This window comes from Thamnophis sirtalis, unplaced genomic scaffold, assembly GCF_051295495.1.
Source record: "Thamnophis sirtalis isolate CommonGarterSnake01/CBP01778 unplaced genomic scaffold, rThaSir2_p1.2 scaffold_2, whole genome shotgun sequence".
Classification (NCBI taxonomy): Eukaryota; Metazoa; Chordata; class Lepidosauria; order Squamata; family Natricidae; genus Thamnophis; species Thamnophis sirtalis.
The window spans coordinates 149,107,732-149,132,796 of NW_028261382.1; the positions used below are offsets into that span (position 1 = coordinate 149,107,732).

Consider the following 25,065-nt stretch of genomic DNA (forward strand, 5'->3'; position numbering starts at 1 on the left):
CAGCAAAGCAGAGGCTGACAGATTCTGTCAAAATGGACTCACTATAAATGTGCAGTTTTCAAAATTCTCTATGTAACCCAAACTAGCATTAAAACCATCTTGCCCAAATTTGAGTAGTTCTTGCTTCCTTAATATTAACCTGATTTAGGGGTGTTGATTTTCATAGAAAGAAAAGACTTATTTCTACATCTGCATCCAATTCTCTATAACCTCATAAAATTGTAGAATATCGCCTTGTTTAATATTTAATGAACCAAATGTACAGTATATTGTCTTTCATTCTTCTTGGTTTTGAAAATCTAGGCAACTTAGTAGAAAAATAAAGTTACAAAGAATAGAAATAGAAATACTTTCTAATAAAATATAGTACAAACTATTGTAAAGTGGAGGAGGAAGAGGAGTAGGGGATTGTGTATGTATGTATGTATGTATGTATGTATGTCTGTATGTATGTATGTATGTATGTATGTATGTATGTATATGCATATATTAACCCGAGTTTAAAAAGTTACCTATAGTTTATAATTTCATTTCATTATGCATCTATGCTTTAAATTTGATTGTATCCTAGAAAAATTAAATAAACAAATGGATAACAAGGTGTGGTTTCCAATTCCATTACTAGGGAACAACATTGGCAGAAGGGTCTTCCTCAGGTGTGCTGCACAAAAATCACTATTTTCTTTACTAAAGCCATCTATGGAACCACATTTCCCCATCTGTTCCTCATCTTCTATCTTTTCCCTTTTTTTCACCTTGGTCTTGTTGGATATGAACTCGAATGTCCCCTCCCCATTGTTTCAGATATAAAACTGTAGGTTAAAGTTACTGTGTTACCTTTTGAATAAATGGACAATTGTTTGGTTGGTATTAACCTGAGCACTCTGTTCCAATTGTCATTGTGTTTAACAACACCCCCCCCCTCTGTGAAACTCATAAAATTACCAATTTCACAGTTCACTTTCTTCCTGTTTTGCTCAGCAGCCTTCATACTCCTGGCCTGCCTCCACTCACTGCAGGAGATAATGTTGGACCAAACTAATAATGCTGTGTTCAAAAGGTTTTAATAAACACAAAAGCTATCTTAATTTTGACCAAAATACATTTTTTCCTTTACAATTTTTTCTTAGACCTTTCTGATTTGGTGTTGTAGGATGCTTAAACAGTATATCATGAGGATAAATGTTATTGTTTGTTTTACTCATCTGCTACCTGAAGATTTTATATAATGTGGTAAAAAGAAAGTATGTGAGCAATCATATATCCCATGGGTATCTAACTTATAGCATTGTAACCATGTTGTCATCTTAATCCTTGCCTCTGTCATTACAGACCTTCCAAAAAAACTTAGTGAATTTAATTTTTTTTTAATGTGACAGAAAGCTTAAATTAACAAATGTAATAAAGAAATTGCCTAATACCCATCTTAAGGGTTGTTAATATAACTTTCATTTAATTAAAATTAAAGAATCCTTTCATTTTAATCACGCCTTGCTCACTTCTGTGTCTTGACCCTGCCAAGGCTCTCAGACTAAACAGTATTGTGTGTCTGATTGGGCTATGATTTTTGATGGGGGTGGATGTTGCTTGCATTCTAAAATATAAGGGTATGTTAAGAATGTTGCTAATATACTATCCAGTTCAAATTGATCTGAATGCAGGACTGAATTTGATCAATTCACGAAGGAACACTTTAGATATAAAGTTTATCCTCATATCCTAGGATACTGGAACCTGAATATAGCAAGTAATCAGCAAAGATCTGATTTTCAGTTTTATTCTTAAAGATTTTTATGAAAAGAGCAGAACTCAGTTCTTGGACAATGGAACATCTCCTTTTGGTATTTTATTTGGTTGAATAATTTGGTTTAAAACTTCACAGCTCAAAAAATGAAGATTTTTTAAAAGCACATTTTCAATGAAATTACAATTGCATACATTTTATCTATCCTTTTAAAAACATACTGTACTGCATATGTTCTTTAAGAACTAAATCCAGTGTATTATGGGTTATGTATGCTTAGGATTGCAGACAGAATGCCAGAAATAACAATTATATGTTCATATAAAGACACCAGATAATTTTAAGTAGTATTTGGAAAAAGTAGATAAAAAAGTATAGTAGTAGAAAAAACAGATATACATATTAGTTTGAGAAACCTTGTGTGGCATATATGTGAATTATGTATTCCTTGAAGTTTTTTTGTTAATAATATTTTAAATTAATCTGTTAAAAATAAGTGTTCCATATCCCACAGCTATTGTTATAAAGTCCAATGCTATATTCTAATCTTTCAGCTATATTTGGCCAAGATTTATGGAATATTAAACCATTTCTTGCAAGACTGAGATTAGATTCTATTCATATTGACTGACTGACTGACTGACTGACTGAATAGTTTTTGCAAGTACAGTAAATACAGTTGTGGCCATTACAGAACTCTAAATTTCTTTGGGGGTTTTAAGCCATTCTTTGGTATATTTACTGAAATGTTTAGGATCACTATTCCACTCACTCACATGGACACATAACAGTGGTTTAGTAGGTTTATTAATGTTTCCCAGTAATTCCCTTCATCAAAACCCAGAACTATCCCAATTAAGTCCAAAGCCAAAAGTAGACATGCTAGTCTACAAAACAACGGCCAATGAGTCCACAAGACACTTGAAAGTTTCCCAAACAAGAAAAAGCCACCAGTCAAAATGAAATCCAAAACACAAGAGGGTTCATGAGGCAAGAAAGATTCAGAGTTCACAAGGCACAATCCAAAGTCAAGTCACAGTGTCAATCCAAAGCAAGGTAGGGATCACAACAACCAGGAAATGCGCAGCTAGAAAATCAACACGTCGTTTCCAGCATCATCTCCATCTGTCTGCTGTACTAAATAGATAGCTTCTTATGTAACCCGTCAAGAGGGACAAGGCTGCCTCCTTGTAAGTAACCAAGCTGACCTTCGCTGCTCTTGCTTTTTCTCTGCCCTACATATTTCTCTGCCCTACAGTCCCAACAAGGTATGTTATTTACCAAGGGCCACTTCTGTTGGCTAATTTTACAGCTACAGCTACCAGATTTAAGCTGCAAAAGAGAGATAGTTACTGGACAGCAGTTTTCTACCTCTTTCATTTTGAGAATGTTAGCAAAGTAACATCTTATCCTGTTTCATAATCATAATTCTACCCAATGCTCGATGTTTTCCCAGCTTTATAAGTAGATGTATATATTTTATTTACTTCTTAAAATTTATGATAACAATGTCTGTCTTTTTGTTTGTTTGTTTTGGTTCCCCTTCCCTACTTTTAGAGTTTTACAGAGTTTTTTTTTAAAAAGTTTAGTTTCCTTCTGACTAACCAAAATATTCACCTTTGTTGTTAGATTTAGTTCAATACAGGCCTATTCTAAAGTAGGTTCAGTCTTCCCCAAACAATTAGTTAGTTTTGATGAACTACTGCTAAAATGTTCTTTTTTGTCATTAGTTTTAAATTATTCCTCCAACCAGGGAGAAAGGGGAGAAACCCACTTGTAAATTTCAGTATAATATTTCATAGAGTTAACCATTCCCATATATGCAATTCTACAAGCCAAAACTCCCCTTTTGTTGTCTTATGTAATCTTTTTATTCAGTACAAATTATACAACAATTTTCAGAATTCTTCCTTCATTCTATTCCAAGTACATTATGTTTATTTTACTTCTGAAAAACTATTTTTAACAGAATAAGAGAGACCTATCCTACTATAAAAACAGAATGTTGGCATGCTCTTGTTTAAGCATACATGAGCAATGGAATGGAAACCAATGGAACATCAAGACATATAACTTAAAGCAGGACTGAAATTGCAAGCATATTTTGTGTGATTTGACCAACAGCACCACAACTTCCATGAGAAGAGCATTGTATTTCTTTGATACTTTTAGGATTATACAGTACTGGTAGTCTATTTACCACCACTCTAATTAAGACATTGCCAATTCCATGCTCAGGATTTGTTGTCAATAAGTACTTTTTACCTCTGTATCATTCATTAATGTACATTCTTTTAGCAAAAAAGCTGAGCTAAACATTGACTTGTCTTCTATTTCCCAGGTTGGTATTGAGGGCTCTGTATGTGGCTCACAATGGGTTAAATATCACAGGGCACTGATACAGGTTCATTTAGCTTTGGCACCATAGGATCTGGCCATGAATATAGAGCACATTACTTTACTGTGTGCATTATCATGACTATGACCTGTCTCAGGAGATCCTGTGCCACCACTGTATTAATGAGTGCATCTGCTTCCCAATAACCTTATTAGCTCACTGCAGCTGAGCCAGTAGCCTCATAGGACTTTTGTCTTTGTCCCTGGAGAGAGGTGATTCTGTTGTACTTGAATCCAGTTTGATGCCCAAGTTTTAATATTTTTTTTAGATACACACTTTTTCCTCCCTCCCTGCCCCTTCCCTACAATTATCATCTGCTATAGGGATTCGTAAATCCCTGGTTATTTTCCCAGGTGCCATCAATAATTCCTGAAATGCCATCATGTTGGTGGTCCTATCCACAGCAAGTAACGTACATTTTAAGAGATTTTATATACAGTTACCATTTTCCTTGTAATAGAGGGATGTGCCCAGTTTATTAAGAAATCTTTCCGTATCCTTTTTGGATATCTTCACCTAACCATCAAACCCTAACCTCTTACAGAAAGCAAAAAATAACTTGGTGTGCTAGCAATATAGGAGCAGCTGTTTATGTTTGTGTGCGCATGCGGGGAGGCTCCCTATGTCTTAAGTTTACCATGCTATTTCTTATCATCTGCATCACTCAATGGAGAGAAGCAACCAAGTAGTGAACCCAGCAAGGTGTCTGTATAATCATTAACTTATTTGCCCTCTGGATAGGACAAATGATATGCAAGCCTAAACTCACCAGGGATCTTCTTTGGGAGTGTGTCCAGAGGGAACGTGTTCCTGTGAGTTAATGGCATATTTCTAAATGGGTTGACTGCTTTCCTTCTGCTCACCAGCTCTTTCCTAAATGGTTTTGTTCTCAAGACAATATCTAACATTAAAAGCACAACTATTTCTGTATTTAATCAGTTTTTTTTAAAGTGTGATTTAAAAAGTGATCATGTTATGTGAATTCTTTATTAGTAGATATTTCAATATTTCAATAGTCAAGGCCAGTATGGTAGAAAGGATGACTTTTCCCACCCTTTCCTCAGGTACCCTGTATACTGTTCTGTTTTGAATTTTCCTATACAAGCTGCTAGAAAATTTGTTAGCTGCTAAATTGCAACATAGCACTCTCCATTACCTTATTGAAATGTAGGAAATTGCCTTATGTCAGATCAGACCACAGGTCCATCTAATTTAATATTGACTTCTGTAACTAACAGCAGTTCTCTAGCGGTTTAGAGAGTAGCTTTTTCACAGTTCTATCTAAAAATGTCAAGAACTTAACTTAGGATCCCGACATCTTTAGATAAAGGCATACAAGGCGTGTACTTTACCACTGAACTACAACTCAGTTTCTGAAATGGTTAAGAAATCTTGATTTAGACATGCCTATTTTTACCAAACAAATCTCGTATTTTGTAGATTTTATTTTCTTTATTTTTGCATATATTGCTGTACTTTTTGTTATACAAATATTGGCTAAGAACTGCGACAAATGTAGCATTGTCAGGTCTTAGACAAAATCAAGTGTTTCTGTCAGCAAAAATGGAAGGGGGATCCCTTCATCCCTTATTTCATCTCAAAACATACACAGAATCAGCAAAAACAGGCTTTTGAAGATGAAGAAAGTAGCATTGCATTTCATCTCTTGGTTCTAATGTTCAGTATCTTACTTGATTTTTCTCCCTGTGTATACAGTATATGCATTATTAATATATAGCATGTTTTACTTTTTGGATCATATATTTTGATTAGACTATTATTCTTTCAATATCATAGGAAAGAAAACTTGATGAAATCAGATTTATGAAACAAGAAGTGCCCAAGAAATATCAGAAAGAACTTGTCTTCCATTTTTGCTTTAACAAGTTGATCTAGCTTAAAGATAATATTTCTTCTGGTTACTGGTTACATTCCCTTTCCCAACTTCCTAAGAAAAAATGTAGATCAAACATACATAAGTAATGCAGTAAAATATGATGCCTAATTAGCGTTACACACAAGTTAAAAGGCAGAGTAATATATTAAATAATAATAAAACAAATAATGAAGGGTTAAATACATTAACTCAGCATTTAGTTATAGCTAGAAATATTTTAATTAAATTTGAGTTTGTTTTCCATCCATTCATTTGTCATCGTCTTCATTTATTTTCAGCCAATAGATTCCAACTGTTGTAAATAAAGAAATATTATTTGACTGACTTCCCCTTTCATAACATTGGCTAGTCTCTTGTACCAAAGTATCATTAATACCAACTGTTACCATGCTTATGACCTTTTCATAAGCAGTCCAGTTTTGAAATTGCTGAAGTAACAAAATTTTATTGTCTATGAGGACTTACTATCTTAATTATTAAAGCTTAAATGCTCTATAGTACTATAGAATATTTATCTTTCTGGAATGCTTAACTGTACAGAAGATGCTAAGGAAACACTCTACTCATTTCCTTTCCCAGATTTTTTTGTTTCTCATGATTCATCTGTCAGGTGTACATTTCATAATAGTGGGAGATACAATAAACTGTTATTCTGTCCTCATAAATTACACTTAAGTCATTTAGTATTGTGTTTTATATTGGCAGAAGTTGAATTCTGGCACCACAGCAGGAAATAAAAAATTGTTTCCTGTTTGTGACAATAAAATATCTTTTTCCTCAGTAGCCAAATCATTTTTGGTCCTAGTTTATCTTACATTGCTTTTCTCTCCCAATCCTTTCTCACCTCCCAGAATTCATCACCATATATTGCTTTAAAACTATTGTACTATCTGGCTTAATGCCGCTTTATGTATTAACTCCAAATATACCCTCCAAATATATGTATGACAGGTACGTCCCTGTTAATTACAGTGAATGGAGAACTGATCAATGATCAAATGAGAACTTAATTACCTAGCTGATACTGTTTGGGAACAGATGAAGATCTCTCTCCAATGTTTGGGATACAATAACCATTGGAATTTGCCAATGCAAATATCTAGCAGAGTTGGTAGCTCTGTGAAAAGAGAAGTTCCACTTTCCTGTATGAACCAGCTATTGCACAAAATGTTTCATAAGCTATTATTGGCATTGCTCCATAAGTTTACCCAGCCATCCCACAATCCATATTATCACCTTACTAGGCTAGATATTCCTTGTACTAATACTCAAACTAGTGGAACAATGTCACATGTGATTTGTCCAATAGCATAATGTTGAATTCAGTCCAGTCATTTTCTCATACTATTCTAGAGGCATCACATAGCTAAGTGTCAATTTAAAAGTTACAGTTTGCACATAGCAATTAAGCTAAGCAATTAAGTTAACTAGTAACCATACACCTATTAAAGAGGACTGAAAAAAAATAACATGTAGAAAGGGGAAGAATGTAATGTGCCAGGTCATCCACCAGAGACGGATGGCTAACAGACTCATCTGACAGCACTGTGATTTTATTTTATCTCTCATTTTGGGACTTATTTCAGCTGTGAGGACATAATTGCCCTCTTGATTGGAAGATCCTATTTGCTCCTTCCTAATCTGGAAGGTAAAACTGTACTCTCAAACGGGACTTAATCATTGTGGCACATACATAGTGTCCCCTAAAGCAGTTGCCTGTATTATCTTTCCTCCTTGCCTTGAACTTCTAATAAAACAAATAAGGAACACGACATCACTAAATGGCATCTTTTGTCACTCCTTCAAGAATAAAAATAAGAAAGGAATAGTAATTGGGGAAATTCTCAAAGTATTATCTTTATATTCAACCTATTACCAGGCAACGTGGAGAATTGTGCAGATTTTGTTCTCATGCTAGACTACCTAGTTCTACTTCACCAGAGTTCTTCATTGCTTAACAAGGCATCTTTTCTTCTAACCAAGAAGAGGCTTTCTTTATGCCTCTTAACTGTAAAGCAGATTGCACCCCAATGACTTCTTCCTTTAAATAGTTCCATGCTGTTGCTTTATTAATTGGCACCAAAAAAAGTTACAACCTTCTGTTTCTTCTTTATGTTTCAGCTTGCCATCCTATTTCAACATTTCTCTTAGCACAATGCCACTTTTTTTTTACTTCATTCTCCTGTCTAATTAAGAAAATGGTTTAGGGTGGTGCATCTCTGCCTTTGCTCTAGCCTCACTTTAGATATGTTTGTTTTCGAATTAATGCTGTGATTGATGAATTCTAGAAGGGCAAATTATTTGCAAATGCAGTGGTTCCATTTTTTCTATTGCACATAGACCATAAGCAGATTTTGTGTAATTTTATATGCCTATATATTTTCTTTTAATACTAGTTATTCTATGGATATAGCAATTGATATGTTGTTATTTTTATACCAGAATGCCTTTGTCACACATCAGATGTTTACATCAAATGATTTGACTTCTTGTGAAATTCAAGAGAAGATCCACCAGAACTTTCGTAAATGACAAAAACGTACCCCACCCTATTAAAACTACTTTAAAAAGAGATCATAAACATGTTCTGTCAGTCATAAAGAACATTTAAACCCCATATAATTAAAAAAAATGCTTTGGCAGTTCTTCCAAATTCAAAGATTTCCATCTCCCACTTTAATATAAATTTCTCCTTTTTAATAAAAGTTATAGATGATACGATATTCTTCATTTGTGGTTTTATATTATTTACTTGGCTGTTTCACTATTTTTATTTTTGTTTAGGAAATCCTGTGTTCATGTAACACTTACAGTAGATATTTTTTTAAAAAACATGGATAGCTTAGAAATTAATTAATGGAGATACTGAATTTCAGTGGCATGCTTGAAGAGTCTCCCTCAGCCTATTTTCATTGTTAGGGAATTAGACCATTACATACTTCACCTAGTAATGCTATATTGCAATTTTTGGGGGGAATATGACCTCATTGGCCATTATTTTATTATACAGATCTTTGGCTCCCAAACTATACTTCAACTCCCTGGGGCATTACATGAAACTCATAGGGACATCATGGGATAGTTTAAACTTCATAAACTAAACTGTTAATGACTCTGCTGCAGTGCCCAGGAGCTTTGCAGTGCATAGTTTGAAAATAGCTAGAGTTGTTTTAAACCAAGAAAGTTTGGAAATCTCTAATAGAGATTTTAATATGATATTCCATACTATGAACATTTGATTAAAAGTATTATGCACATGCCACTCCTAAGTCACATCAGGACTGGCTAAGTAATAGACTTAAGGAAGCCTATACCGTCTTAGTTTAAAGGTTGTTATGAAATGAGTGACAAGTTGGTTTCCCAGGGCTATAGCCCAGCAAAGCATTATGTCTGGCCCTCATAACCCATCATACCTTATGCAGAATTACAGTTTTTATGTGAAAAAGAAAATGGTCGTATTAACTATATAAAATTATCCTTGCATTCTTGCCCATTTTTTTGGAATGCTGCCCAGGGCAGGCCATTCATGTTCTATAAAAACTTTAAAAGCCGCAAGATTGTACATTGCTTAATCTAAAGTTTCCAAACTTCCAAAAAAGGAGGATATGTCCTCCACCCAGTTTTAGTGGTTTTGTTGTTGTCATTGGTTTTTTTCTTATTGTTTTCACAGTACTAATCGTTCAAACTTCTAGGTATTGTGGAAATTCTCTGTTTCTTTTGTTTTGTCTTTCCATTAACAATCTACATTTATATTATTTAAATTATTTCTTGATTCCAATAATCAGCTTTACTCCCACCCTTCAAATCCATGACAACTGTAATTTGTAGGTCACATGGCTCATCATAAATGTGTAAAGTGAAATTTGAAAAGCCTGTCATCAATTCTACATTATCACCAGTATATGTTCTTGAAAATAAGATTGGTTAGAAAAATATTGTAATTGAAAAAACAGTATTTGTAATGCTGGGATAAGTAATTTCACTTACATGTAGGCATTTTTAAATATTTTTTTTGCTGTCATTTTTGTCACAGATACCAGAAAAGATTAAGCTGAATGCCCTCCTTATCTCTCTATTTGTTCTCTTTTCCACTTGTCCATGTCCTCCTTTGCCTCTTCAGATAATCTTGTTACCCTATTTTAGCCTCCATAAAATGCCGAGTCATTTTCAATTGCGTATTCTCTTGACGTAATGGTTGAATTGTTTGAGTGCAATCCTTGCCAAATTATAATAATGTGAAGATGAATAAAGCCCCTACAAATACTCTATAGCTAATGTAAAAGATGATGCAGCAACTTCAGGAAGTGGGTAGGAAATGCAAAGGAAAAGGGTAACTAATCCCACTAATTCCTTTGAAGTATTAGACAATCAATCTGTCTGTTGGAATTTTACTCTGAATCCCTATTTAAAATGCATCAAATGTTAGCCTGTAGTTGTTTCCTGACAGCATCTGTGACTCTCAGTGGAGACATCTGCTCCACTGTTTCCAGACACTGTCTGTGTTCACAAGAGAAGAGCTTGATCCAAAGCCCTTGCTGGAGTTAGTGACTGTAGAATTGAGATGAATAATTTTAGCCAGATCTTACAAAGCACAAGAAAAGGCCCTGTGGAGCGAGAGCATCTACTTGTATGCTACAAGAACTTCAGGGTTGTACCTATATGTGGGTGTTCTACAATTACTTCAAACCATTGTTGTTGTCACTATAATATAGGTGGAATAGCTTAGAATGGGAGGGGAATGTTGCTTGGATCCCTATCCTTTTGTACTGTATCTGTAATAAAGATTGAGAAAATAACTATTCATCTTCTAGTGGCAACATAATCTAATATGATAGGGTTGCATTCAGAAGAATAAGAGGAAGTTAATGCTAATGGTAAAATTCATAATTTAAACCCAGTGTTATGCAATAATTGGTTTGACATTGCTTTAGATGCAGCAACCTGGACTTTTAGAAGCTGATTTCTCTACCTCCTTTTCCATCTAATTTTCAGTGCTCCCATCACTTTTCTCTCAGTTCCTTAAACCGTGTCCAACCTCAACAGGAATGAAGAAATTTTATTCTAAATCCCTTTTCCCTCTGATTAAAGTGATATAACACCTTATAGACATTGGTTAAAATTAAGCCTTTAAAAAACTTTGTGTATATAATAATTTAACACTATATAGATTGAACACTGGCATGGCTAGTCTTCAGTACTGATATCTTTTCTGTCACTATTGTCCCAGAGACCATTTTAGGAGAGTAACACTCTGCAGCTTTGGGTTTTAGAAACAGCTTCAATAATTGTACTGCTTTCACAAATGCCAAAGGCACATTAAAAATAGGCTGGAGCTGTCTTTAAGGTTATGAAACAGTCTGAATTCGCTCCTCATGAAATTAAATTTAGAGTGGTTTAGACCTTAGAGTGGAATTGTAAACAGTCTTCAGAGATAGCCTCTTTCTTTATAGAGTGTCTATTCATTTATTGTATCACATCACAAGATAATAATATGCTCAACTGTCATAGATATCAATTAAGTTACAAAAACTTACTAAGTTTTATTACATCCTGTCTTTTGTCTGAACTAATGTTCTATATGCAAGGTTGATACATAATATGCATGTATGATGTTAGAAATAATCATTTTGAAGCAAAATTAATTGAATAATTATTGTGTGCCAATTACAACACTGCCAATGTGGTTGTTATTTGATGTACTTTCAATAAATAGACAACCATGTTAAATTGATATGTGCAAAATATCAAGCATATCATTCCTTCTTTTAATTTCAAGGACTAGAAGAGTAATCAATCAATAGTGAAATAATCGTAAACTAGCACCATCATAAATAATGCAAAACTTTTCCATATAATGGAACTTAAAGGTTACGAGCATACAGAAGGATAATTTAAATCAGTCTTCTAACCTGGTACCCTACAGATACATTAGGATCACAATACCTATAATTCCCAGCCTGTATATTTTCTTGGAATTATGGATATTACCAATCGCAATATATCTGGGGCAATCTTAGATTGAATAAGAATGGCCTAGATGAAACTGATCAAATCGCTGCAGTCAATTAAACTCCACGTAGGACCTGATTATTTTATCTGATGTCTTGTTAAGTATTATATTAAATATCCCATTTATTATTATATTTGTTGTAAGTATTTCTGTTTGGTATAATCATAAAATTCTAGGTTTCTATTGAAACAAAAGATCATTCTGTTTCTTTAAAACTTCTTAGCTCTTTCCTTTGAAGAACCCAGTGTTCTCTTTTTTAATATTCTTTCTGTTATCCCACTCACTGTTCTTTCCTAGATTTTGCAATCAACCCTTGTTCATTCTGTCTCTACAACCAAAACACTCCAACATACTCCTTTTATGCTGGCCATTTATTTTATTTTCAATCCAAATTCATTCAGCACCCATTCGTTGTTAACTTTTTCTGCTTTCCACATGGACACACCCACAGACGCACACACAAACACACACTCAAACCATTGCCATTGCATCTAGCTTGATTTTATGTCTTTCCTGACATACCTAATTCTCAGTTCCTGTTAGCTACACTTTGTTTAGTTTTAATAATAAAGTAATAGATTTAATGTTTAATAAATGAATATAATTTTACTTTCATATTTTTCTTCTCTAGCTTTCCCTGTGTTTCTTTTTTTGTTTGTTTGTTCATTTATCTAGATTAAGGAAGGATCCAGTCTCTTAAAGCTACTTCACAAAAACCAAAGCTTAGAAAATCATTTCTATATAGATAACTGCTTAAAACATAAAACTTTAATTTAGTGAACCTCAATACAGTGAACAAAGTGTGTGATAGAGAGAATTTTTGCACTATGTGTATATAAATAATATAAAATGATTTAAATAATGTATATTGTGTAACAAGTGACACAAATCACCATGATTATAATACCTTTATATATAATCCATAAATGGTGGATATTGTCTTTCCCCAAATAGTTGGTAAAAAACAGATTTCACTTTGCTACATGTAGTTTTTCATGTGTGACAAATGTTCACATCGGTGTTAACTGCCTCTAGGCATGGCTTTCTGCCAGGTCTCTGGAAATTTTTGTATTCTTAGCTCAGCTATATTTGTGCTTTGCTGCTATTTTTAAGTTAATTAATTAAATTACAGTTAAGCTTGGTGACTACCTGGGCGTGTCCAACTGTCCATGTTGTTTTGGCAACAGTAGGGATGTATTTTGACACTAACTTCTTCTGGGTTGGGTTTTTTTTTTTTGAATTCTCAGTTAAGTTTATAGCCGGAGGTTAATCTGGCAATCTTTCATTCAAGTACTGTCCAATCCCAATCTTTCTTCAAGATCAGCCCAATAATCTACTTGCTAAATTTAAGTTACATTGTTTTATTTATTTTGATTTTGCTTGCTTAGTAAATCTTATTGTCACAAGCCCATAGGGATCACAGACATAATGATACCAGGGCAACATTAATGAAAAAAATAAATGAATATATGTGTTCCTTCCTGGTCTAAAGTAGCCATGGATCTTATTTACCAGTCAACAAGGTTAAAACTTCTTACAAGTTGGCACATGAGACAGAAAAAGACACCAGCACCTTTCCCCTCCTAAACTATTATCTTAGTTAAATTGCTAACGGAATCCTTAATTTTAGTTATTGATGGAACCACTTTTCAAGTGCAACCAAGGAAAGAACAGAGACTTCTGTTAGTGTATATTTATATAGGCTATTTATTCAACGGCAGTAATAATTTTGACAAAAGCTTCATGTTTTATATACAATTGGCATAAAAGAAAACTTATGTAATTCAATTTGCTTCTCATTACCTTAATAATTTTATTAGGGTTGCATCTTATGTTTTAGTGTTACAAAACCAGTGTTTTTTAAAAAATAACAACAGAAACAGATTGAGGTTTTTTTTTTTTTAAATCCAGATTTCCTAAGAGATACTATTATTCATATATTCCAGAAAAGGAATTGTGGATTCTCAGAGAATGTAATAACTTTCTTCCCAAGTTGCAATTATTGGTCCTGGCTGGTAGATTAAATATATTACCTTTTAAACTTTAAAATTTAGAGAACTGTCACATGTATTGCCTATTCTATCATCATAGATGATATTGATGTGTCTGTGTATTTGGAGAACAATATGAAGCAAAGATTTCACTCAGCATAAAACAGATGGCACATATGAATTAATTGTGACCAGAAACTTTTGAACTTTAGTTGAGTTCCAGGCTACTGGAATATTTGTCCCTATTGTATCTTGTATCTCTCTTCAGCTAAGAAGGGCACAAATAAATCCTATGCAAATAATTACGTTGGATCAGCTTATGCCTAACATTTGTATATCGTTGTCTAATTGAATTGAGTGTCTAATCTGATCCCAGGATTCATTATCTATTTCCCTGTCTAAGTCTTTCCCTCATTTATGTTTAGCACCCATCTGTCCCTTTTCCAAATGGTCAACTGTAGTCCCGTAAAAGGTTGCAGATTAGCCTCCCAATCTAGTATCACACAGCACAGCAATTTTGTCGACAAGAGAGCATTTGGATCTAGGCCTGTCTTTACTACGGGATGAAGAGAGTTAAGAAGAAAACCTGCTTTGAAAAGTGCATGGCAGAACAGATTGTTTTTCTAGCTGCCCTTTGCATAGATATAACTTTTCCCACCAAGAAATGGGGAGGGAACTTAATGTGCTATTTATTCTGGACAAGATATTGCTACCTTTTCTACTACTCAGAATAAAGCAATAAGAAAGTTCAGTAAAAACACTTGATATAAATTATTGACAGAAAAAATTCTTTGTAACCCAAAGATTAAAAAGCAAGTGTTATCTGAAGATGGATTTGTTTTAATTTGTCATTGATGTATTTGATACCTGGTAGGATCAAAGAAAACAGAATCAAAGGGAGAAATACAAGCAGTTCTGGTTCCCTGAATATTGGCCTCTTTTACAGATATAAAAATCTCAGGACTGGAGTGCTCAAATTTATTTGTACTGATGTTTGTTTAAAGATCAATATTAAATAAATTGGTCTGGAAGCTGTAGTCATAAAGCAGCTGTCGGACTAATGTAATCCCACAATGCTATTTTGTCTACTGCTTGAAACCTGGTTAGCTGTGTACTTCTTTTTTTTTTTTTGTGATGAAGTTTATTTTATTCAATTTTCACATTCCATTTGCAATCATTTATATACAGGGTATTTACTATAAGAAAAGAAAAGAAAAAGAAAAAGGGAATAAAACGAACAAGTAAAAAGGAAACACAACTCATCATTCACAACCCCACCTAACCCTTGCGTCCTCCATACACCCCATCTACCCCCTCCAACTTTCCTTTCTCCCTCTAACACTCCCCTCCTACTTCCCTTTCCCCTCAAGCCTTCCTTCTCCCCTTACTCCCCAGACACCCTCCTTACATTCCCCTTACTCCTTATTCCCCTTACTCCTTCCTTACTCCTCCCTCTTCCTTCCCTCTACCTCCCTCCTTGGTGTATGCCTTTATTCGAGTGTTGTTTGATCTGATAAAAGTAAAGTAAACCAAGGAAAATAATAATAATAATAATAATAATAAAAAAAAGGAACCACCGTATATAAATACATTCTTGTTCTTATTAAAACTATATTAACACCCCCCCACCCCACCCCCCACAATCCCCATCCCTAATCCTCCCGACTTCCCAGGGTCCACACCTGGCACTACCTTCTATCTAAGATATCTTGTATACATATGGATTAAAAAATAAAAGTAATATATCAAAAAAAAAAAAAAAAAAGAAAAGCAAAGAAAGAGAAAAAAAAAGGAAAAAAAGAAAAGAGAAAAGAGAAAAAAGAAAAAAAGAAACCACTCTTTGTGTTGATCTCAGCCCCCCATCTTTATCTATGCTTAAATAGTATAAATCATTCTATCTATATTTTATTCTCATCTCTTACTTCTTTGCTATTTACCCCGACCTTCTGTAGACTCTCCCGTTCCCTTCCTAAACCTCATGATCCCTTCCAGTAAGATTTAAGCAGCGTAGTTTATGCCATATATTCAAATATAACTTTACAGACAAGTAATCAAACTTTCCCATCTAGTAAAATTTAAACAACGTAAATGATCTTTCTTTACCCCTTTTTCAAACAGTAATTCAAAATAATCTAACCCGATTTCCCCTTCTTAGTAAAGTTAAGCAGCATAGATCAGATATTACTTTACACAGGAATCAATTTCTGTAATTCCAACCGACTTCCCCTTCTAATAGAATTTAAATAACTTAGTTCATTCCACATGTATTTTACCCTCATCCCCCACTTGTCTGATATTTACCACTATCAAATTTATACTACCATTTGTTTAAAATATAACTCAGAGCGATTTGTAGCATGAATCCTTCCACATATTCCAATAATACTTTCAGCAAAATTCAGTTAACCTTCTATTTTAAGGTAGTCGCTTCTAACAAAATTTAAACAACATAAATCATTCCACATTCTTTTTACAGTTATCTTAAGATAATCCCAAGCGGCTTCCTGTTCTAATAAGCTTTAAACAACGTAAATTTTGCCCTCATCCCTTGCTTGTCTAATATTTATCACAAATAACGTAGTACTACCATTTGTTTAAAATATAACTCAGAGCGATTTGTAGCATGAATCATTCCACATATTCTAATAATACTTTCAGCAAGATTCAGTTAACCTTCTATTTTAAGGTAGTCGCTTCTAACAAAGTTTAAACAACATAAATCATTCCACATTCTTTTTACAGTTATCTTAAGATAATCCCAAGCGGCTTCCTGTTCTAATAAGCTTTAAACAACGTAAATTTTGCCCTCATCCCTTGCTTGTCTGATATTTACCACAAATAACGTAGTTCATTCCACATGCATTTTACCCTCATCTCTTGCTTGTCTAATATTTACCACTATCAAATTTATACTAGCGTTTATTTGAAAAATAACTCAGAACTATTACAACCAACTTTCCCTTCAAATAAAAGTTAAATAGCATGGATCATATTCAAATAATGCTTTCAGCAAGAGTCAGTTAACCTTCTATTTTAAAATAGTCCCATCTAACAAAGTTTAAACAACATAAATCATTCCGCATTCTTTTAACCACTATCAGATTTATGCTAACGTTACTTTAGAATCTAGCTCAAAGTAGTTTCACCCAGCTTTCCCTTCTGATAAAAATTAGTCCACTTTTTCTACCGGAGAGAGGTCTCAAACCCCCATTCAGTCCTCAACTTTAGGAAGTCTTTTGAAGTATCTAAATTCTCGATCTGCGTTCTTCTGCTTCTCCGAGGGAGGAGGGGCTACCCCCTCCATCTTGCAGCCGCATGGCCAGCCGTTTGCTTTCTCCTTCCGCTTGTCTCTCCTCTCTTCCAAGCGCGTCAGGAAGTCCCGCCTTCAGAATCCTACAATAGAAATCTTGAGCCTCCGAAACAGAGTTAAGACGAAATCTTTGATTCTCAAATGTAACCGTGATGCCGGCAGGGGCCTCCCATCTGTATCGAATCTGTTGACTCCTAAGCTCTTTAGTTAAAAAGGCGTAGTCCCTTCTTGCTCTCAACATTTGGAAAGGTATATCTTTGAAGACAATCACGTCCTGGTCATCAACTCGGAGACTGTTATTATAAAACTTTTGCACAATCGCGTTTCTAGATTCTTTTGTAGAGAAATGTATAATTATGTCCCTCGGGAGCTGTCGCTGTTCCGCTATCAATGAGTTCTGGCGATAGATTTTCCGAATCTGCCAATCAAAGTTAAGTCCCGGGCTTCCCAGCGCATGGCTGAAGGCTTCAGCAAATGTCTGTTTCAAATTCTCTTGCTCCTTTTCACGGAATCCTCTGACTCTTATTGAAAATGCCTTCCTATCAAAATTTAGCGTCATAAGCTGTTCTTCGTTATTTCTAATTTTTTCTTGTAAAATTTGAATATTGGTAGTCAAATCAAAATTAGCCTTCTCCAGACTTTCCAATCTGTTCTCTATTTCAGCAGAGTAATCTGACAGGGCAGACACGGCTGCAAACGTATTCGCCTTCATTTGATTAACTTTAGATTTTAGATCCTCATAAAGTTGCAATACAAATTCCTTAAGTTCTTGCTTAAGGGCATTAAATATTTTAAAGAGATATTCCTGTGTTAAAACTTCTCCAGTAGAGGGCGTAGGAGACAAAGGTTGTGTTTCCAAAAAAGATTGTTTAAATTCTTTAGACACATTTGTAGCAAGACGTTTCTTTGATCTGGGTGCCATAATAGATAAACAAGTAAGCAATGCTTCGCTCCCCTCTATTTCCAAAGAAAAAGAGTTTATTTTGTTAAGGAGCAGTCTGCAGGAAGATAAGCCCGGCTAAGTACATCCAGTAATCATCCACGGAGAGAAATCGCCATTTTAAAGTCTATTTAAACAAAGAAGTCTTTAAGACAAATGGTGCTGGTATTTAAGATAGTAATAAAAGCATAAATCTCACAGGGGTGGTACCCTCCCGTATCAACTCTAGCTTGAAAAAAACTTTGTTTTGTCCTGGGGGGGGCTAGCCTGTCTGGGGCTGCCAAAAAAAAAAAAGGCAGCTGAGAAGAACTGGCCGGAGATAAAGGCTCCGCTTCGGCTGGATCTAATCTCTTCCACAGCCAAAAAAAGAAAAAGGCTGTGGCTTACGAATAGACCCTAACCTACGGAGCTATCCTCCCTGCCCCTTTCTTAGCCAAAAAGGGGTGCTATCTATGATCTTATTTAGATATACAGACCAGATCTCTGAGGAGCTCGGTGGAGCCCTCCTCGGCAACAGGCCACGCCCACAGGAAGTCATTAGCTGTGTACTTCTAATAACGTGAAAATCTAGTGAAAAAGGAAATAGCTGAACTGGATTTTTTTTTTTTTTGCATTTGGATTAATCTTGAAAGCAAAAAATAGTGCTAGCTTTTTTATTTAAAAGATGCATGCTATTTTTATTTGTAAAAATGTAAACTGTAGGTGTACATTTTAGCTGCTTTACTGCAGAAATAATAGTATATGAAGCAGCATCTAAAACTTATTTTTTCTTTGACTCTGGATTGCGTCAAATGGCAGTCCATTTTGAATTTCAGAACACAGATTGCGATTATGGGAGGGAGGAGGTTCAGATTGTTTCTGGGGGGGGATAATCCTACAGGAATGGTCCTCATATGCATATAAATGTCTTATATGTATATTTATGTATCTTTCCATTAAATGTAGTCACATAACTATAAAGCCAATTCATAATGTAAGGAATAAACAGTCCATTCCTTACATTATTTCCCAAATTACCCTGGGGAACTTTGACTTAATCACTCACTCCCAGCCTACATACTTCATAAGAATGGTATTGGGGGGGGGGGTTAAAGTGAGAGGAGATCTGTTTGTTTTGAATTCCTTGGGAAGGCAGCGTAGAAATACACACACACACACACACACACACACACACACACACTATATATATATATATATATATATATATATATATATATATATATATATATATATATATATATATATATATATATATATATATATATATATATATATATATATATATATATATATATATATATAAAAAGATTTTACAACCCCCGGTATGCCCAAATATGGGAGGAAGATCACTACTTCCATTCTCTGTCCTTCGGCTCGTCACAAGAGACCCTCCAGGCAGAAACCCAATATTTTTACTGTTGCCTTTTTGTTACATATGTTGTATTTGTGCTGATAAATAAATAAATTATAAATAAATAAATTATTTATTTATCAGCACAAATGCCACTATACACACACACACAACTGTTTATGTTTTTGATAAATTGATGGCACAGAAGCAAACAATAATCATGTTTAAAATGAAACTACTATATTTTTCGGATTATAAGATGCACCTTTTCCCCTCAAAAAAGAGGGTGAAAATCTGAGTGCATCTTATACATTGAATACAGAGGTTTTTTGCCTCCTGAAACCCGACCCACTTTGCAAAAATGGCCGTGCATAGCCTTTAGGAGGCTTCCAGAGTGCTCCTAGGGGCTGGGGACAGCACAAATGGGCCCTTTATGTCCCCTCCAGTCCCCAGAAGCACTATAAGCTATGCATGCCCTTTTTTGGACAAAAATGGACCCGTTTTCATGAAAAATTGGCCACTTTTACTCATTTTCCCCACCCATCCTCCTGGAGCACTCTACAAGCCTCCTAAAGGCTATGCATGTCCTTTTTTTCTTTGACAAAAAACCAGGCCCATTTTTGTGAAAAACCTAGGTTATATTTATGCCTAGGAATTACTGTATAGCTGCTATGTTAGTCAAAAAAGTATTTTATTTGTGTCATTGGAGTTATGAAAAGTCCAGCCCATTTGCTTCTTACTTCAATTCTTGGATGCAGTGCAAACTTAGATCTATGCTGAAGGCAGTGACACCATTTTGCTGACTGGAATACAATGTAAAGAAATCTACTTACTGAACTGCAGTCCCTCCTTTCACAAATTGCTACTCTCCAAACCTATTTGGCTACTATTTCCAGTTTATACTGTATAAGATGTTTCTGGTTTGCCTGGGACTTAAAGGGTTGAGTACAGAGAAAGGAAATTTTTAGGTATTTCTAGTTTTGCATCTGCTTTTGCTGACCTCATCTAACATTTCCTAGCAAAGTTCCAGAAATTATTTGGGATAAACCAGCGTGAAATCCAGTTGCATCACTGACATGAGTATTGGCAAATATTTTATAATAGTAGCCTAGAAATAATAACAGTCTTCAAACGGCATATCCACAGATGTAAAAAAAAAAAAAAGAGTTCAAAAGTCTTTTAAAATACCCAACTCTGTTGTATCATGAGACTCACCCTAAGAAAATATGAATAGTGTAGGAGTTTGAGAAGCTGTCAAAAAGCTTCTGAACAAAACATGTGATTTGCTTGTACATTACAGAGTCGTTTATCTAGAGTCCTCAAGGGACTCCTGAAATGTTCCAATAAACAGTTTCAGATGAACAAGAAAGTAAAGTAGTGGCCCAAGAAAAAAGTATATTTCAAGGTTCCAAGCCCCTGAGAGCACTAAAGAGATACTAGTGTCTTATGCATTGCATTCTGATTTTGGAAACATTTAGTATAAAGGTGCAAAGCTGCAACCTTTCACAGATCATTGACTAGTTCTTTTCTTTAAGGAAGCAGCGTTGTACTCCCCCTAACTAATCGCACATTCAGGAAAATCTCATCTGACCATTTAAGTTTTATGCTCAGTTTAAGCTTTGTAAATTTAAAGCATTGCGAAATCAATCAGTAATTTTAAAGAGTCTAATCTCACAGGGCATAACCAAGCCTTGTAAAACCAACTGACCTACATTCAGGGAAGGTCACTTAAACATGGGAATGACATACAGCATTTCCATGCCATTCCAAATGAATTAAAGAAGATTGTAGAGCCTCTAGATTACCCATTTACTAAATGGCATTCAATTTTCCTGGCATAATCATAGATAATATTGGACGAAAACCTAGTTGTTCAAATGTGCCCTTTCAGAGCAGAGAAATGCCAAATAGTGAAAAACTGAGTATCCTTATTGACATCCAATATTCAGCATACCCACAATTACATACTAATATAGGGTTTGTACTATTATGTAAAAACACAGACATGTGATTTTTTTTCTGTACAACTGAAATTCTATACCTGAGGGTTTTAAAAAAATCTTCTCTACCCTCCTACATAAATCCCAGTCTAAATTAGGACTGCTGGGATGGGATTTTTCCCTCCTGTTTGTCCTTCCCACCATCATCAAGCTACTATTTGGAGAAAATAGCAATTTGGAAAAGGAGTGTGTGTGTGTGTGTGTGTGTGTGTGTGTGTGTGTGTGTGTGTGTGTATGTATGTATGTATGTATGTATGTATGTATGTATGTATGTATGCAAAATAGTGCAAGAAAGTGGTTCCTCATTCCCATACTTTCTTTCCATGATGTAATTTGAATCTGGTTTGCCCTTTATGCAGACAGGGATGTAGCCTGCTATTTTGAACTCTTCCCAATGGGGTAGCTACAGTAGCTTATTGCAGGGCCAGGAATCTTGATACCATCGTAGAAATTAATGCATTTTTAATAAAATATATTCCTGTGCATTCCTCTCCATTGCATCAGATACACAGATTGGGCTGCTAAAACAGGAATCTCCCAGAATTCTTCATTATTTTATAGTGTTAATTTGTCCTTTTTGGAACAGCTTCCCTCTGGCAACCAAGATTAGTCCCATCAATGATAGCCTTCTGGAACGTACTTAGAACAGAGCTCTTCCAGAGACCTTTTGGGGTTGATACCACTATATAATTGTTATTTGTTTTCTCATGATGTTTCTGGGATGATTGCTCTATTTTGGACTATAATTACCATAGACATTGTAATTTTTTTCTTCTCTATTACTATAAGATGCAAGGAGTTTGGAAAGATTTGGCAATATGCAAGTTGAAAAATTAAATAAAAATTAACATTAAATAAGGATACAGAAAAAAGTTGACAGTAATAAATAGTAGCCACCTAAAACAACATTTAATGATATGGCCAACTAGGAAATAAAAAAGGGAGGGGAGTATAACTAACCCAAATGGAGTGTCTTGATGCTGATCAGTGTCACTCTTCAGTGGGATGAGCGGTTTCACCCCACTAGTTGGAAGTTCTGTCTCCACTTCCATATTAAAAAATAGATATCCTAGAACTTATTGCCTTTACATTCTAATTAATGACACAATAGCCATTTTCTTTACTGTAGCGCTGAAATTTGTAGTATTTTTTCTAGAATATAGCAGGTATTTTGTAGCTGCAATGTATATGTAGGTACGTAGAAAAATATTGCATTAACAAGGTTACTACTGAAAATCTAGCATAAATAAGTGCATGGAAAGGATAGCCTTCTGAGTTAATAGATTACAAATGCATCATTTCCTATTTTCTTAACAAATATATAAAACGTAAAGAAGAAATGTGGCTGATTGTGCTGAATTATTACTCCAAGATAGATTCATCAAATCTCCCAGCTGTATAAGACAGGGTTTACTAATGAAGTTCCCTATCAAAAAGAAAAGCCTAATTTTGATTTGGCTTAGGTAATGAACTTCTTTTTCCTGGTGTGATTATCTGCATGGGGTGGCTAAAAGAGTAGCAAGAGAGAGTGCGTTCACAGAAGCATTATGCAAAATGTCTTTTGTCTCTTTTTGCTGGGATATATTAAATTTTCAATGTAGTCTATGTAATATAAAATTATGATAATGACTTTTGGCCCACTGTGAAGGCAGCTTGCTGGTCCTGAACATGTGTGTATGGCTTGAGCACTAGGATACACTGTGGGAGTTGCCTTTTCTATTAACAAACCTCTAGATACCTAATGATGAATTTTCTTTCACCAAATGTTCTCCTTTTGTCTCAAATACAAGCATTTTCTAAATTGCTTTTGAGAAAAACAAGAGAGACAGGGAGGTCTGTGGCACTGACAGGGGATAGTGGAACAAAGCAAGTAATTCAGCAAGCATTCTGGTAATTATAAGGCAGCCACAAGGTTATTTCAGTGGTGAAAATATTTACTGCTTTATTGATGGAAGTGATTGAATTGCACTAGTAAAAGTACAAGCTGAACAATTGGCTCCTAAAACACCATTTCAATGTAACAATAGCTATGAGAAATAAGATCATATATATCTGTCTTTTTGGAGTTTTTAATAATCTCATCAACTATAATAATTGTTTAATTTGAAAGCTCACAGCCAATATTTTGAATATTAGATTAATAAATATATAATTTTGCTGTAGATTATTTTAATCAGGAATACAACATCTGACTGTTCTTTCTGAACAGCAGAATAGCCACAGTACACCTTTTGTTGTTTCATTCTACAAAAGGTAGCATAGTCTCTATTCTTTTTCAAGATAGAGAATTCTCTGGAAGAAATATCTAAACTTTAATAATAGAAATTGAATCCACAAAAATCACACTTGGGTCCCACTGAAATCAATATGAAAGTTATAATGATTTCCCAAATTCATCTAATAATCTGGAACCAATGATGAGCTGCATCTGATTTCTGTAATATTTTGTCATCCTTTTTATAACTATTACTAAGAAAGGTTATGCAGCCATATTATTCCTAATCTTGAGCCTTTAGATTAAAATATATTATTTGAGATTACATTGTTATTGGAGCATTTCTTACATTTTTGTTATTATGCAGCTGTGTTAATGGTAAAGAATGGTATTTATTTCAGTAATTTTAAAACAAACTTGTTTCAGTAGAAATAAAGCATAGCCAGCTCATAAGCCAGCAGAAACATATCTATTACCCATGGAATGATTATTATGTCTTACACAATGCAGATTTTTTTAAATTTAAAATGTATAGTCCAGACAGTTTGCTCAATAATATTGTGAAGTATAAAAATGATCAAATTTTCAAATGATCTCCTTCAATGAAAAATGTTCCTTAATTTTCAAAAGTATACCGATAGCACAAAGTAAACTTTATTCTAGAAGCAGTCCCATTATTTCAAATCCTTCCACAGAACTAGCTTTATAATTGAGGGCTTTATAAATAAATGTATAATTTATTTATAAATGAAATGAGATTTTTCCCTATCTTTAATTGTCAAAACTATAGTATTATTTTTGTTCATTCCCAATCTTTTCCCTGTGTTGTTTTTGTTCCAAAATATAGTACTATTGGTTTTTTTTTTTAAATCAGCATATGAAACTCTAGAAGATCATACTTGTTGCATATGAAGGCAATTTGTTGGCAGCTACTGCTGGGTTTTTGCATTTGGTTTTAATGTTTAATTCTACATCTGCATTTTTTCAGCAGAACCAGACAGGAGCAGATGGGCATTAACTGCACTGCACATAGATTTTAGAATCTGGACACATTTAAGTTCACAGTTAAGTTACTGTTGGAGGACTATTTTAATGTAGATTTAAGAATGGTATATAGAATTCTGTTAGTATTTTTTTTATTTATCAAATTTATAGAAGTCATGCTGGGCAGTGTACAGCAATCAAATAAAACCACAATATAAAAACAAT

At 34.4% G+C, this 25,065-nt stretch overlaps 1 protein-coding gene across 6 annotated transcripts in view; it reads left to right on the forward strand.

Annotated features, from left to right (window-relative positions):
- The window catches only part of ZNF521 (zinc finger protein 521), a 355,589-nt gene that overhangs the window by 235,337 nt on the left and 95,187 nt on the right, over positions 1-25,065 (forward strand). The gene's annotated exons all lie outside the window — the stretch shown is intronic.